Below are 16,295 nucleotides of genomic sequence, written 5' to 3'. Positions count from 1 at the left end.
TCCTAAGTGGACTGGTGTGATCACATTGTCTAGTTGACTGGAGTGCAAGGATCTCCCCAAATTCAAGCTGATTATAAAATTCAGGCAAAAAATGGCAGGAAATGCCATGTGATGAATGTATAATCCCAAAAAGAAAGTGAGACATTTAAAAAGTATCTATATAGTTCATTCCAGGATTGATTCAAAATCCTACCCTCACATACTAGGTGAAGACTTTGTAAATACACTCAAGTCTTTAGCTTACTTTATCCTTAATTGTCATAAATGGTTTGAGACCTCAAGATCTGAGGACTCTATTCCTCTTCCTACAGCAATTCTAATTCCCAAAATACTTCAAAGTCCTGGTCTAAAACTGGGTACAGTATTATGCCACAGAAGCAAACCATGGATGGAAAGAGAGCTTGCCAGGAGTGGAGTAAGTCACTTTAACATTCCTGTGCTTGCTTCATTCATTCATTTGGCTCTTAAAGTTATATTTTTCTGTAGTCACTGTATACCTTAGATCCCGCTGTGTTAGTGATAAAAAGAAGAATCAAACAGTGATTTTACCCTCATAAGGCTATGATAGATGAACTATTTCTGTGCAGCCTATTTCACTCATTGATAAAACTCTTTACATTGTGCTTAGGTTGTACAAATGAAAGGACAGGTAGAATGTAGACTAAGTTAGACATTTGCTAAGAATTTTTTAAACTATGAGATATACTGTGTTAGATACTATCACAGACCACTTCCCCCTTCCTCATTCCCAGTCTTCTCTTTATCTAGGGTAAACTGAGTCTTGAAGGACAAGTTAGAGTCAATAAAATACACCAAGGGGAGCAAGTATTCCAATCTGAAGAAATGAGATGTATTAGGATGGACGTGTAAGGGAGACTGGCTCATCTTAGATGTCACTTAGGTCAGTATGTCTACCAAGTGACAGAGTAGGGTGGGAGGTAAAAAGAGATGGAGTCAGAGAGACAGATAATAGAGATCATCCGTGTTTGGGATTGTGGCTATGGGGAGCCATAGGGACATATTAAAATTAAGAGAATGTCACAAATAGATTTGTATTTGAGAAAGATTACTCTAGCAGTAGGGTGAAGGAGGAGTTGGAGGAAGCACTGTCCCCTCTGAATAAAGACACCAAGATACTCAAACAGTGTTCCTCTGCCCTGGCAGCATATTTGTATCACCTAGGGAGCTTTTAAAATTATGATGCTCACTCTGACTAGTGTAGCTCAGTTGGTTGGGTGTTCCCCCCACAAGGTCACCTGTCCAATTCCCAGTCAGGGCACAAGCATGGCTTGTGGGTTTGGTCCCCAGTCAGGGTGCATATGAGAGAAAACCAATCGATGTTTCTCTCCTTCTCTTTTTCCTTCCCTTTCCTCTCTCTAAATAAATAAATAAGTAAATAAATAAATAAACCTTTAACATGTTGATGCTCATCCAGGACCAGATGGTTTTACTGATGAGTTTTAACAAACAGTTAAAGAAGAAGTAATGCCAATCCTCAAACTCTTCTAACATATTGAACAGGAGAGAACACCCTCCCCCAAACTCATTTTATTAATCCAGCATTATCCTGATACTAAAGTCAAATAGGACACTGTAGGAAAAGAAAACTATAGACCAGTATCTCTGATGAATATAAATGCAAAAATTATCAACAAAATACTTGCAAACCAAATTAAACAGTACGGTAAAAATATCATACACTATGACAAAGTGGGATTCATCCTTGGGAAATAAGGATAGTTCAACATATGCAAATTAATATGTGTGACACATCATATTAATAGATTGAAAGATATATATGTACATATTTGTGTGTGTGTGTATGTATGTCCAGAAAACATCTAACCACTGTAAATATAATGAGAACAGTTTGTGTGACATTGATGTAACTTGGCAGTCAAGGAGAGTAGGCTGGAATGCACATGCATGATCAATGACAACTTCACTGTACTAGTCAGTGGGGGTGGTAGATACTCTTGAGTGAGCTTGTGTACATGTGTGTCCGTCACATTCAAAATGACTGAGCAAGTAAAGCAACAAACCTGCATCAAATTTTCCATTAAGCTTGAACATTCCTCCACGGAAATTATTCAGAGGTTTCAGAAGGCTGCAGCTATGGGCTACTGTGATTGGCAGCTTCATCACAACAATGCACCTGAATCATGTCTTGTGCAGAAATTTTTGGTGAAGCATCAAGTCACCCAGGTGACTCAGCCTCCCTACAGCCCAGATTTGATGCCCTATGACTTCTGGCTTTTACCAAAACTAAAGTCATCTTTGAAAGGGAAGAGATTTCAGACCGTTGATGAGATTCAGGAAAATGTGATGGGGCAGCTGATGGCGACTGGGAGAATTGTGTGAGGTCCCAAGGTGCCTACTTTGAAGAGGACTGAAGTGTCATTGTCCTATGTACAATGTTTCGTGTATCTTGTATCTTCTTCAATAAATGTCTCTGGTTTTCTTATTACATGGCTGGATACCTTCTGGACAGACACACACATACGGGGGTTGGAAAAAGTACTTTTACATGTAGTACAAATAAGTAATGTAATAATTAGTAATACAAGAATAAACTCTGTGTTTCATACACTCAAAACTATAAACCTAGTTTTGCCCACCCCTGTGTATACTCCATATCTTTATCCAGTCAGGGGTCAATGGACACTTATCTAGGTTGGTTCCATGCCTTAGCCTAGGAAGCACCACTTTCATACTATTCTAATCTGACTCTTCTAGGTGAACAAGTATATCTCTCAGTGATACAGGCCACAGACTCCTCTAAGGAGCAGTTAATATGTTCAATTGAATCTGGAATTTCATACTTTAAACCATCACCAAGTAATATTTAGAACACAAATACTTAAATTCACACTAAAACATGCAAGCATTTATTAAAAATTATGTGCTGGGTTGAGGTTAAGCATTTACATACATAGTCTCATTTAATCATCAGAATCACTCTGTGAAGGGTATTGTTACTAACATAATGTTATAGCAGAACAAACTGAGATGCTGAAAGGTTGAACAGTTGCTCAAGGTCACAGTCAGGGAGCTAAGATTTAATCAGGAGTGTGATTTCAGAGTTTGTACTTTTCATTTACTGTCTTTGCAAACATTGTAGGATTTTTTTTTTCTTAGAAATACAAATATATGTTTACTTCCTTTTACCTAGGTGAAATTATTTAGATCTACCTGACTAATACCGCTTAGGTCTAAGTTAATTGTGTGAGATCCTCAATGCAGATCTGTGGCCACCCATGCCAGCAGTTAGGGAAGTTCTGGCTCCACTTCAATAGCTTCATACATTCAAGTCAGAAAAGGCGCCTTGAGAATGCATAGGGAATGCAACACTGTTAGGCTGGAGTTGGACTTAAAACCAATGAGCCCTTGAATGGCCTGAGGGGTTGAAATTAACCTATTCTAGAATACCACATACTGTAAGGAAGCTATTTTAGCCCAGAAGCACAATGTGTCAAGTATATTCTGGTTCTCAGAACTTCAGGTGCTTTAAAATTTATGAAGCAGTTTAAAAATGGTAATTTGAAGAGTCTCATAAAGCTTGGTATAAGCTCAATGAAGAGAAAAGCATGGGTCAAGGGAAAATGTTAGGTTGTTGTACTGAAATTGACCATTCAAGTCAATCCCTAATTTGAAGACTGGTCAAGGAGCTGTAAAGTAGACTCCGATTATAACAGAGATCTTCAGCCCTTTTTCTTTCTTAACATTATGTGGGCATTTCACTACCTCTTTCCTTCACCACTATTCAGAGCCCTAAGTTTTTTCAGGTAAACTGGGAATGCACACAAACTTAAAATAAAAGGGCTCATCACTTGGCTCATGTTTAAAATGCCTATAGCTTAAGGGAGAAGATGAAGTGGGAGGGAAGACTGTTCTAGGAACGAGGGAAACTCAGAATGAAGGCATTAGAGAGGTTGGATGCACAGGAATGTGGCATATTAACACTTTTGCCCATTGCTGATTTCATGCCATTGACAATTTATCACTCAGATAATGAACTCTATATTGATTTTTAAGGGAAGCTTTGTTTTAATAGCCATAGGAGGAAAGTCTCTGAAGAAAATAAATATTACCTTGCCTATTGTAGGTGTCAGAGAAGCCTATATCAGTGAACTGTTTAGAGTGGAATTAAAGGCACTTTCATTTTTATCAAGGTGAATATAGCACCTTTGGCAGTCACTTGCCTTGTATTGACAATGGCACCTAGCAGTGACCTAAGTGACTTGATTTCCCTCTGCATTCTTTCTTCTGTCCTCTCTCCAAATAATAGGATGATGGGAGAGTGAATAAACAGCACTAGAGCAAGAGCACTGGGAGAAACTTTCAACCTTCAGAATTTAAGATATGATATTGTGTCACTAAGTCCATGACAGTTAATCACTTTTAATATGTACCTGTGCACATTGTAATGACTTATCAGTGCCAATGGCCTAAGCTCATGAGAGAAACTTAAAAATAGCACATGGGCAATTATGCAGCCGTCACTGGCCTATGCATGTTATCCTCAGATTGCCCTGACAGCATGCTGTCCTGGAATGATTGCAGAGGATTCATTTCTTTGTATTCTCTGCCATCAGAGCATCCCAGAAAAGCATGATTTCAGCTTTTGGTAACACAACGCTACTACTATTATACAGAGCTCAGAGTTGGTGGTACTTAGAGATAAGGTGACCGAAACAAACTCACAAAATGTATTTGGTTCATAAAAAGGTGAATCTCTCTAGAATATGCCATGAAGTTAATTTTACATTACTCAACTTCAAGGGGAAATATACTGAAAATACTTATGTCCGTGTTATGGATGAATAATGGTGTGAAGTGATTCAAATATCTGTTTTCGATTTCATTAATTCAGAGAAATTCTTAAGCCAGCCTCAAGTAGAATGAATTGATATTCACTCCTAATTTTTCAGACCAGGGAGCTGGAGGCCATGAAACACTCAGGATTCTCTCTGGCCCAGTGAGCTGCTTGCACTTAATAAATGCTCAGTATTAAATGTATCCAAATGTGTGCTGATCTGAAACAAACCAAGAATGCCAGCTTCTGACCTTTGCCTTTTGCTTCCCACAGTGACTTGAATTATTCCTTTCTTGGCTTTCTCTGTCAGATTACACTGGCACTGACCAAAATCTTTTTGAAACTGGTTGGTGCATAAGGAACCTGACCAGAGTCGTCCTCAACTTCTCAATCTTGAAATGAGACACACATTTGAATATAAGGTTTTAACTCTCAAAAGTCAGAAGTGTTTAATCATCCCTCTCTTTTCCATTAGTTATGTTATACTTTGTCTTTTAAATCTAACAGGAATATTTTTATATTTGAAGTTAAAGTTGATGTTTAAACATCTTTATTGAGGAATAATTTGCATACCAGAATATTCACCAACATTTTAAGTGTACAATTCAATGGTTTTTAGTAATGTCACAGAGTTGTTCGACCATCCCCACAATTTTAGAATCTTTGCATTAACTCTAAAAGGATTCTTCTTGCCTATTTGAATTGTCTTAACATCCTCACAGAAAATCAGCTGGATATAAATATAAGGATTTATTTCTGGACTCCCGATTCTATTTCATTGATATATGTCTATGGCCAGTGGCACATAGTCTTTTTGGTTAGAACATTTTTCTGTAAGTTTCAAAATCAGAAAGTATGAGTTCTCCAACATTTTTCTTAATTTTCTAGGTTGTTTTGGTTACTCAGGGCCTCTTGAATATTAAAATCAGTTTGTCAATTTTTTCAAATAATGTTGAGATTTTGACAGAGATTGCATTGAATTTATAGATCAATATAGTCTTAATATTGTCTTTCAATTTATAAATGTTGGATGTCTTTCCATTTATTTAGGTCTTTTAAAATTTATTTCTATGGTATTTTTTACTTTTTCAGTGTACCTCTTATATTCCTCTTGTTAAATTTATTCCTAAATATTTTATTCTTTATGATGCTATTGTAAATAAAATTGTTTTATTAATATCATTGTCAGATTGCTCATTGATAATGTTAGAAATACAATTGTGTTTCTACATTGATTTTGTATCCTGTAACTTGCTAAACTCATTTATTAATTATAAGATTTTTATAGATTTTTAAATAATTTTTATATGTAAGATTTTGTCATCTGAAAATAAATATTTTACTTCTCACTTTCCAATCTAGATTACTTTTATGTCTTATTTTTGCCCAATTGCCCTCAGTAGAGAAATTCCAGTACCATATTGACTTGAAGTGGCAAGAGTGGACATCCTTGTCTTAGTCCTGATTTTAAGGGAAAAGCTTCAGTCTTTTACCTTTGAGGATGAATAAGCTTTTTTCTCTTTATAGTTTTTTTTTATGAAGGGATATGATATTTTGTCAACTTTTTTCTGCATCTATTGAAATGATCATGTGCCTTTAGTCCTTTATTCTAATAATATGTTGTATTACACTGGTTGCTTTTTATATGTTGAATTAAACTTGCATTCCTGGGATAAATCCCACTTGGTGATGGTGTATAGTCCTTTTCATATGTTGCTAGATTCAGTTTGCAAGCAGTTATTGAAGGTTTTTGTATCTATTTTCATAAGCGTTGTAAGGATGGGTTTTTTTAGTCTTTTTTGTTGTTGTTGTTGCTAATTTTGTCCTCATATAATGCAAAAGTGCTTCTTCCTCTTCTGTTTTTTGGAAAATTTTGTGAAGTATTGGTACTAATTTCTCTATACATTTTCTAAAAATTCACCAGTGAATGATTATGGTCCTGAGCTTTATTTGTGGTAAATTTTTAAGTTACAAATTTAATTTGTGTATTTGGTATATGCCTATTCAGTTTTTTAATTTCATCTGAGTTCATTTGGTTGTGTCATTTTAAAAATTTGTCCATTTCATCTAAATTATCAAATTTGTTGACCTACATTTTTCCTAGTATTACTCTCTAATCCATTTTATTTCTGCAAGATCGGTGCTGATGTCTCTCTTTCAATCCTGACTTTAGTAATTAGGGTCTTCTCTTCTTTTGTTCTTGGTCCACTTAGGTAAAGATTTGTCAATTTTGTTGATATTTTCAAAGATCCAACTTTTTGTTCCATTGATTTTCTAAATTGTTTTTCTATTTCATGTCATTTTAATTTTATTTCTCCTCTAATCTTCATTATTTCCTTCTAATTGTTTTGGGTTTAGTTTGCTGTCCATTTTCGAGTTCTTAAGATACAAGTTTAGGTTCTTGATTGAGATCTTTCCTTTTTTGTATATAGGTATTTACAACTATAATATCCCTTTGAGAATTGCTTGAGTTACATCTCCTAAGTTTCATATGTAATGTTTCATTTTCATTTATTTCAAAATTTTTCTACTTTTTCTTGTGATTTCTCTTCTTTGACACTTGCATGATTTAATTTTCATATAATTTTAATTCCCCAAACTTTCTTGTTATTGATTTATAATTTTATTCCATTCTAGTTCAAGCACATACTTTGTATAATTACAGTTCTTTTAAATTTACTAAAGTTTGTTTTGTGGCCTAGTATCTGATCAATCCTGGAGAATGTTCCATATGTACTTAAGAAGTATGTGAATTCTGCTGCTTGAGAGTGAACTTTTCTTCAGATATCTGTATGTCTTTAAGAAGTTGCTTTAAAGAGTTATTGAAGTCTTACCTATCCTTGTTGATCTCTGAATAGTTGCTCTATTGATTATTAAAAACAGGTTATTGAGGTCTCCAACTTTTATTGTTGAATTGTCTATTTCTCCCTCCAGTTACATTAATTTTTGCTTTATGAATTTGAGGCTCCGTTCTTAGCTGTATATATACTTATAATTCTGTTTCCCTGATGAATTTATCCTTTTTAAAATTTCCTCTGTTCTTCCTTTACTGTCTTCTTTTGTGTTAATTGAATTATTTTCTAATGTAATATCTCAGTTCCTGTAATGATTGTTATTTGTGGTAAAATAATGAATCTCAAATGATGTCCATTTCCAAATCCCTGGAACCTGTGAATATGTTACCTTACATGGCGAGAGTTGATCTTGAGCTAGTGAAATTATCCTAGCCTATCTAAGTTAATCCAATACAATCACAAAGGTCCTTGCTCCACCCCTGAGGACTCTTAAGATTGTATGCCTTCTTTGGATCTTGGAAATTCAGTCTGAGTGGTGAGAGATTCCTTTTGTTTCTCCTGGGACAGTGCCCTGAAACGCTCAAGTTTGTGTGGATTTTCCCAATCCCCAGTGTCAGGTTGTCTTTCTGCACCAACTCACTAGCTATCTGCAGTGAGCTGCACTCAGGCAGCTGGCAATAAAAGGGTTATGGAGGCAGGGAGGGAGGTGAAGTGTGCGGTGCAGAGCTCTGGGAGCACCCTTTGGGCCAGTTGAGAGGTCCACAAGGAAGACATCTCCAGTGGCTCATTGCGCAGGCTTCCGCAAAGCAGTAGAATGCATGGCCCTTTGTTGAGTTTCAAGCCATAGTTGCTCTAAGTCCTTGCTGTTCCTCCCTGATCTCAACCTCTCCCAGACACTCAGCTGTGCTGATCCCCTCAGGATCCTGGGTGGGCTGATAAAGAAGTAGGTCACTTAGGCAGTGTCCCGCACAACTAGAGAAGCCAGCCACTTACCCACTGTGCCCTCACATTCCCCCCTGGAAGGAATTGAGGGCAGAGGGGGTCTTTCTTGTTCTAAGCTATGCCACTTTGAGAAAGGAGTGTCACAGTAAAGTGAAACTCTCTTTCTACCCTCTTCAATTAGTCTATTCTTTTATTTATTTATTTGTTTGTTTGTCTGTTTGTTTTTGATCCAATGATGTACTGAAACTTTTCTGGTGAGATTTTAAATTCCCACAGAGATGCTGTCTTTGAGAGTGGTTGTCAAAATCGGTACCCTGTGAGGAAATGTCAATATAAAACTACTATTCTGCCATTTTGATGGCATCACGTATACTAGTTTTTTTAAATATTTGTATTATTAGCCTTTGGACAGTGAAAATATATATTTTAAATTAATACTCTATGACTGTGCCAAGTTCAGCTTTCTTAGCTATTTTCAGATAACTAACGAATGATTATGCCCTCTTTCTGCTATTTTATTTGTGTAGTGAGCTTAGCAATTAGGTTTGATTTAATCCAAAACCATACCTGAAATTTAATAAATTAATATGTGCCTTTTAAGCCAGGGATTCTTTCCCGTCACCCAAATAGCACCAGAGTTATGGTTTCCTCTAGCTTCCCCCATTATGAAAGACAGTTTAATTTCATAGTATGTGTTAACAATTCTAAACATAGTGCTAAAGGAATTTATTTTACTTCCCTGTTGGGAGGTGCTGGTGGGGATAGGGAACCAATTAACGAGGAGAAAGGGGGTAATTATTAAGTGCATAAAAGTTTCCCAAATCAAATTAACACTTAAACACTGAGGCATATGGACTTCTCATCTTTAGATATACCACTTGTGCCCTTTTAAAAATGCTGCAATATCTCCATATTGAGAGATTTAATTGCAGAGGATTCCCATTCTTATTAGCAAGTAAAGCCCTATAGTAAAATCAGTAAATTTAGTAAACCTATTAATTCAATCTTGAAAAAACTATTTTTATTGTATTTTATCCCCTATTCTTCTGCATACAATTTGTTTATAGGCTCTCCTATAGGCTATGGCTTCTGTATACAAATGTTTATAGGCTCTTCTCTTGGCTAGCTCACTTTCTCTGGTGTTGGAAAATTCTTTCATAGGTTATTATAATATGAAGCCTTCTCTAATTATTTAGATTATTCCTTGTTTGTCTCTAAGTACTAATTTTATCTTGAGCCATCGTTATGGAGGTCCTTGAGAATTTTGCATCTTTCCTTAAGTTTCCATCCTTTGCTGGATGTTTCTAAAGCTTAGATTTTAGAGGAATTTACCTACCTATCCCCAGGCTACTTTGTTATAGTTGCAAAACTGCTTCCCTAATAATTGCTATAGGGCTGTGCTGTTAATATCCTTTCTTCCATGCTTATAGCTGCTGACTCCTGTTGGAATGTAATAAACCCATGACTAGGTCTTTATTTCCTTTTTGAATTTTGGAAAATAAGGGCTCTTCTCTCTGAAGTTCAAATGCTTTCTGAGGACTTTTGCGCATGTCAGTGACTCAGAATGTGGTTATATAATTAGTCTATGAAAACCAGATCTTGAAACCTTGTTGTCTTCTTTAGCTAGTTAAGCCTTTTGGGTGAAAAGCTTTATTTTCACCTTTTTTGTAACATGACCACCTAAATAGGGTAACACATATGCCTTTTTGATTTTTAAATTTTTAAAAATTTTTTGTCCTTTCAATCCCTGAGTTCAGGGACTGAATTCAAATGATCAAATCCAAAGGATGCTTGTAATAAAAATATCTGTAAAGAACGTAGCTGCAAGGGGGACTTTTCTTACAAGCCTTTATCTATTTTGCTGCTACAATTGCAGACTTTGTCCAAGTGCTTGCAGAAACCATCCCTGTAGCATACTGACTCCTGAGCTAGGCCTGTTCTTCTTTGCTTCCAATGTCAGGTTTCCTGTGGTGAAAAGGGGGAAAGTGAGTGATACATGACAGAGACTCTACCCATGTGCTACTGGGTATAACTTTTCCTAGATCTTTCTGTTGCTTCTCTAACCCACCTCTAAGTGTCATTTGAAGACTGGCTTATCACCCATTATTCTGCTCTCTCTCCTTAAACTGTCCCTGTTCTTCACTCACCCCATCATCAGCTCTCATTCAGCTTCATAACAGCCAGAGAGCCTCCTTTATTAGTTTGGAGACTTTCATTTGCAAATAAAATGAGTCAAAACAAACTGGTAAATAAATTTGGGTTCTTAATTTACTGTCACAGAACTAAAAGTTTCAGGAATCTATAGGCAGATTTCCAGGAGCTCATATTCTCTCATTTATGATCTGCCTCTCTACCACACTATATTCTTATTGCAGTACAGTATTCCCTCACTTATTGTGGGTATTATGTTCTAGACCCCCCGCTATAGGTGAAAATCCATGAAGTAGGAACCTTACATTTGTTTTAGTATTTATATATATTTTAAGGCTTTATAAACCCTTCCCACACACTTATAAGCTGTTTCCAGTCCTCATGAACCTTTCCCACTCCCTTATTAACCTTTTCCACACTTTTATAAACACTACTTATGTTCTTAAACATATTCTACACTCTTAAACCTATGTAACTTTAACAACATATGTATACAGTTCTGCAAAATCCCACGGTATAGCAAAAAATCTGCAATAAATAATTAAATATAATATTTTAAAAAATCCCATGATACAGTCAGGTCATGATAAGTGAACCGCTATATAGAGAGGGACTACTGTAGTCGTAAATTTGGACTGATTGACTGGTTAAGCAGGCTGCTTTCTTCTTTTTAACACACAAAGACAAAAGAACTCACTTTCCCATCTGTCCTTGCCCTACTAGTTCATCTGCCCTCACCTATAAGCAGAATTTTTCATACTCACTGCTTAAAAGATGGAAAAGAAATGTGTTTGGGGCGTGACTGAGTTGAATTTCCAAATGCATCTTCTCACAGAAATCTTTTACTTATTTACACTATTTAAGCGCTCCTTGTTCTAAAAATGATTTAAAGTGGTAAAGAAAGATTGTTATACACAGCAGTGAGCTTCAAAGTGCTTCTGAAACTGTATTTCAGATACATTATAAGTTAAATAGATTTCTGTGCATGGGCTGGCCCAATATCCAATCACCATTGTTAACCTTTTCTCCAAGGGACATGCTTCCCAAGTGAAAAATGATTTAGAGATGGTCAGATGTAACAGGGTACTGCCTTTAATTCCTTTTCATGTCAATGGCTAACTGAATTTCACAGGGCATTGTATGTTAGATTTTCTCATTAGGTTTGTACAAATGCTTTATTGAATAAGCACTTGGTCCCATTTTTTTAAGCCAGATTCTTAATGTAGATGAATCATATTGTTTTGTTTTCTATCTAGCTCACTGCTTCAGCACTGAATTTTTTTTTTTTGTACAAGTACAGCAGCGTTGACTAATTTGTGCTATCTTCTACATGCTTCTCCCCCCCAAATATAAAATACATGAACTATATACTGCCCAAATACCCCCAGGTCACATCAATCTGTGGAAATAATGAAATTTACATTAGAATTTATACTCAGATCCTGCTGAGACATTGTCTTATCTGCTCAAACAGGAACTCAGCATCCCAGAAAATCCCCTTACCACTGCCACTTCCTTACCTCTAGAAGTATTCTTGGGGATGCCTAAGAATTACTTTCATTTGGGTTCATAAGGTCCCTGTCCACCAAGAATTCATTCTCCACCAGATTTTTCTTTTTAGGAGAGAGGGCTCTGGAAGTGTACTCCCTGTGTTCGACTCCTGGTGACACCATTGAGCTGTATGACCTTGGGTAAGTTTCTTAACTTCCCTAAACTTCAGCTTGTAATCTGGGAAGTGGGGATTGCTGTAAGAGTCAGCAGGACAATGCATTTGGAGCAGTTGGACAGTGTCTGACTTGTGTCATGTACTCCATAAACATCAGTCACTACCAAAAAGTTGGTGCAAAAATAATGTCCGATTTCAAGGTCTATTTTAAAAATGAAAAAGCCCATGACTAGGAAAATATTTATTCATTAACATAACCTCTTTTGCTTTCTAGAACCTCATTCCATCTGTCAACTAGCTTATAAATGCCACACATAAAATTCTTTAGGTTTTGAAGCAAAATATGAATCCAACTCATTTTCAACCTCTTCTCTTGATGTCAACCTAAGACCATCAAAATGGTTCTGTAGTCCCCAAAACAAGTGATAATCAGAAGGAGCAAGGTCAGGAGAATATAGAGGATGTAGCAATGTTTCCCAACCAAGCTCTTTCAAGAAATTTTTGGTGAGTCGAGCTCTGTGAGGACAAGCATTATCATGATGGAAGATGACACCCTTTCTGTTGACTAAGGAGGGTCGCTTTTGGTTCAAAGCTGCTTTCAAAAGATGAAGTTGTTCACAGTAAGATTAGCAGTAATTGTTTGATTGTTGTCTAACAGTTTGTGAGGGACAATTCCTTCCATGTCCCACCATACACTCAACATGATCTTCTTTGGATGAAGTCCTTCTCTTGGCTATTGAATTCTTCTTCTTCCTCAATTAATCCATGATCGGCACCATTTAACATTATGGTAAAGGATCCACTTCTCAGCACTTGTAACAAGCCTGCCTAAAAATGGTGCCTGAAAATGTCGCAAAAGCAGTGATTCACAGCAAGCAACACGCTGTTGGAGATTTTCTGGAGACAGTTTATGTGCGACCCATTTTCCAACTACTGAAACCTTTCCAATCCTTTTCAGTTGGTGTAGCACAGTTGTATGGCCTACGTTAAATTGTTCTGCAAGTTCCCTAGAGGTAACGGTGGGGCTTTCTGTGACAATAGCTTCCAACACTTCAAAATCAAGATTTTTAAAGACAACCCTCTTTTGGCTCATCTTTCAAACTGAAATCCCCACTTCGGAAATGGGAAAACGACCTCCTGCAACTTCTTTCAGTCACTGCATCGTCCCCATAAGTGCTTTGAATAGACTTTGCTGCTGTACTTGCATTGGCATCTTTATGAAACTCATAATATAAAACATTTCTAATGTGGTCTTTAGATGGGAAAAATATGGGTGCAAATGTTACAGATGATTATGAACAATACTTCAATAATCTGAAAAAATAAGGTATAAAGTAGTCACTGTGACATCAAAAAATTATAAGAAGAGGCACAAATTTAATACATACTATCTAAAACTTTCTTTTAAAAAAGTTGGACATTACTTTTGCACCAACCTGTATTATCTGTGGCACCTTCTGCTACTGCTTTTCTTGTTAAAGGCTCATTTTTTGAGTCCTAGTACATGATCCTCAAAACCTAGTTTTCAGAACAGTCCTCAGTACCACTGTGTATCATTGCAGAATTGGAAAAAAAGGCCCTGCTCGAATTTGGCTCAAGAGCTTTACTTGGGGCTTGTTGGGGTCAGGTGGCTCAAGGTCATTTGTATTTCTTATCTTTCTTCCAGGCTCTATTGCATCAAAAGCCACCTTCTTGCAGGCACCCTTCACCTCATGAAAGTTAATCAGTCGGACCTGAAACCTGAATGGAGATAAGGGTGAGAAATAAAATCTAGTCCAGCCACATCACTTCAGTGACCTCACTTTGTTGTCTGTCATGGCCTCTGCAGGCAGAAGGAACAATTTTCTCCATTGCTCTTTTTATCCTTAATTCACCTTATATATATAATTCACACATACACACACACACACACACACACATATATATATATAAAATAGATTATAGATTACTGGACTGAATCTATGTAATTCAATCAAAATCTCTTATGTTGTTTGCACTTATATGTTTCAGTGTATTTTAGTCCCTTGATCCTACAATGCATTCTGCTTTTGTTTTCCTTCAGAAAATTATATTTTTTAAAAATCTAGTTAAGCAAATAACTTACTTTAGAACAAAGCAAAAATGATGGATTTAGTAAATATATTTTAAAACTATTTAAATTTTAGAATAACTATTTTTTACTGATTTGATATTTTATTTATTTTAAACCAGCTCCAGGATATATGAGGTTTGTCCAGATAAAGCCCAACCATTGTTAATATAACAAGAATGGTTTGAGTGATATTGATGTAACCTGGCAGCCAAGGAGAGCAGACTAGAATATGCATGAGCGAACAATGACAACTTCACTGTACTAGTCAGTGGGGGCGGTAGACACCATTGAGTGAGCAAGTGTACTGTGTAGCTCTTGCATTCAAAATGACCAAGCAAGTAGAGCAATAAATCTGCATTAAATTTTGCATTAAGCTTGAACATTTGTCTGAGGAAACTATTCGGATGAGTTGGAAGGTGACTGCTATGGGCAACTGGTGATTGGCAGCTTCATCAGGACAAGACTGTTTCTAATGCATTACATCTTATGCAGAGTTTTTGGTGAAACATCAAATCATCCAGGTTACTCAGAGCCTCTACAGCCCAGATTTGGTGCCCTGTGACTTCTGGCTTTTCCTAAAACTAAAATCACCTTTGAAAGGGAAGAGATTTCAGACCATCAATGAGATTCAAAAAAATATGACAGGGCAGCAGACAGTGATTGGGAGAACTATGTGGGGTCCCTAGGTGTCTACTTTGAAGTGGCCTGAGGCATCACTGTCTTATGTACAATGTTTCCTGTATCTTGTATCTTCTTCAGTAAATGTCTCTATTTTTCATAGTACATGATGGATACTTTCTGATCAGACCTCATACAATGTCTTATTTTTTAATTATGTTAAGATCACAAGAACGAAGTAGACCTATATTATATCTTTTAATGGGTAACTAGTCACTATTGAAAATATTTGGAATTTGCATCAATTTTTGATATCTTATAAATTCAGAAAGAGCAGATTCCAGTGTCATGGTTATGTGAGAAGTCTGGGACCAGTTTGCATAGTCTGAGTCCTGGCTCTGCTATATTGTAGTTGTGTATCTTGGGCAAATTATCTAACCTCTCTGTATTTCAGTTTTCCCATCTACAAAATGGTTATAATAATAGTCCAAATGTCATTAGACTGTGGTGAAGATTAAAATAATTAATATATGTTAAGTGATCACGATGCCTATCACATAAGCGCTCAATAAACTTTTAGCTATTGTTATTAACTATGTCAAAAATAATGAACAAAAAAACATTACTTAGACTTCATTACTTGACATATTTATTGAGCATCCAACTATGTGCCAGGAACTGTAGTAGATTATAAAATAAAATAAAATAATAATTGAGACAAAATTACTGTCCTCAAGGAACCAATAGTCTTATGTTCTAAAATTTTCAGATAACTGCCTCCATTAAACATTGATTTTGGGGAGGACAGCAATGTTCATGAACCTAGCTTATCAAAGAGATGTTATTTTGAAAAGAAAACATGTATCTCTTGAATAAGTGAAGAATTTTAAAATTTATATACAGTAAACTTTTAATTCTTTTTGGTACAAAATATCTAGACCAGGCAAATATGTCTATGTAAATTAATAACTTCAATGGGATCCAAGTGCCTAGAAAGAGTTAATACAGCTGCAGAGAAAGCTCTATGCTTTTATACTCCTAGAACTTATTAAAATAATTTTTAATTAGCCTTCTGAAGATAAACCAAAAAATATTTCATTTTTAATGCAACATTGTATAATTAGCATTTTCCTATTTATTTAGCATTTCTGTTCTTCAAAAAAAATGAGTTATTTAAATGTGAGAAATACATTTAGTTATTTAGTTTAAATAACT

The sequence above is a fragment of the Furipterus horrens genome, unplaced genomic scaffold (assembly GCF_987537825.1).
Source record: "Furipterus horrens unplaced genomic scaffold, mFurHor1.1.pri manual_scaffold_6, whole genome shotgun sequence".
In the NCBI taxonomy this organism is placed as follows: Eukaryota; Metazoa; Chordata; class Mammalia; order Chiroptera; family Furipteridae; genus Furipterus; species Furipterus horrens.
Note: the sequence above shows the minus strand (reverse complement) of the source record.